This window comes from Babylonia areolata, chromosome 35, assembly GCF_041734735.1.
Source record: "Babylonia areolata isolate BAREFJ2019XMU chromosome 35, ASM4173473v1, whole genome shotgun sequence".
Classification (NCBI taxonomy): Eukaryota; Metazoa; Mollusca; class Gastropoda; order Neogastropoda; family Buccinidae; genus Babylonia; species Babylonia areolata.
Window position 1 is genome coordinate 3,708,754 of NC_134910.1, and position 1,400 is coordinate 3,710,153.

The 1,400-nt window shown below is 45.2% G+C and overlaps 1 non-coding gene across 1 annotated transcript; it reads right to left on the minus strand.

Moving 5' to 3' along the window:
• Positions 1-334: 334 nt before the first annotated feature.
• On the minus strand, positions 335-407 carry Trnak-cuu (transfer RNA lysine (anticodon CUU)). Its single transcript has one exon. It is a non-coding gene; the product is annotated as a tRNA-Lys (tRNA).
• Between the last annotated feature and the right edge of the window lie 993 nt (positions 408-1,400).

A 1,400-nucleotide genomic window follows, 5' to 3' on the forward strand; every position in this document is an offset into this window, starting at 1 on the left:
AAATGAACGGTCCAACATTTCTACGAGCAGGCGTACCCAGGTGCTCAGTCAGAATCACAAGGTGATTATCAATAATGACAAAAATAGATTAATGTTACTAAACAAGAATACGACCACGAAGAAGAAGAAGAAGGAGAAGGAGAAGAAGAAAGAGGAGGAGGAGGAGAAGAAGATGAAGAAAGAAGGAGAAGAGGAAGAAGAAGGAGAAGAAGTTTCAGTTTCAGTTTCAGTAGCTCAAGGAGGCGTCACTGCGTTCGGACAAACCATGTACGCTACACCACATCTGCCAAGCAGATGCCTGACCAGTAGCGTAACCCAACGCGCTTAAAAGAAACGCCCAATGTGGGGCTCGAACCCACGACCCTGGGATTAAGAGTCCCATGCTCTACCGACTGAGCTAACCGGGCAGATGAGAAGAAGAAGGAGAAGGAGAAGAAGAAGAAGGATGATGAAGAAGAAGAAGAAGAATGCAACACAAACAGACAAGAACATGGTATCAGGACTGCTACCAACGTGAACTAGTTTGACAGACAAGCTGTCAGCGTTTCCATCTCTCATATCTCCAGCATTCATAATAACGGATTGCGTGCACGACACTCCATCCACAGAACTGCTGTGGATGTGTTGCGAAACACGTGATATTATACACAACACATTACATCAATGTTACAAGTACACACCAAGTGTTTCCAGCTGTACATACACTAACGTATTGCACACACAGACATACACACAGACTCACAGACACAGACACAGACACAGACACACACACACACACACACACACACATGAATATATGTGTGCACATACATATGTATCCATACACAGTGAAGCATGTCACAACGAAACTTATCAATGTCATAAGAGGTGAGTTTTGAGGATTCAAAAGCGGCGAAGAAATCAGATTGTTGGAGAATGGAGTCTCCCGTCGAACCGACAGATGAGTAGACAAGCAGGCTTGTCTGTCGGTGTTTTTCCTACGATGTTCCGACATTAGCCTGGTTGCTTGACCAGTACAGGTGACTTTTTTTTTAGTGAAGAGGAGTTGTGCAGTCCCTTCCCCACTCTCTCCCCTACCGACGCTCACAGTCTTACAGGTGCAGATACTGCCACGTGTAAGACGGCCTCGTCAGGTGCAGGTTTTTGCTTCTGAGTTCCGTCTCCTAGGAGGACTTCCAGCCAAGGATGAGCCCAGCTGGTCAGTGGTCATGCAGGACATTGGACAGCTGGTCAGTGGTCATGCAGGACATTGGACAGTTGGTCAGTGGTCAGCACAGGAGGGAGCTGAAGAAATGCAGGATGAACATGATAAAAAAGTGAAAGAAATAAAAGGAGAAAAGAAAAGAATAAGAAAGGAAACATTGTGGGAGAGAAGACAGGAGACATATATATATATATAT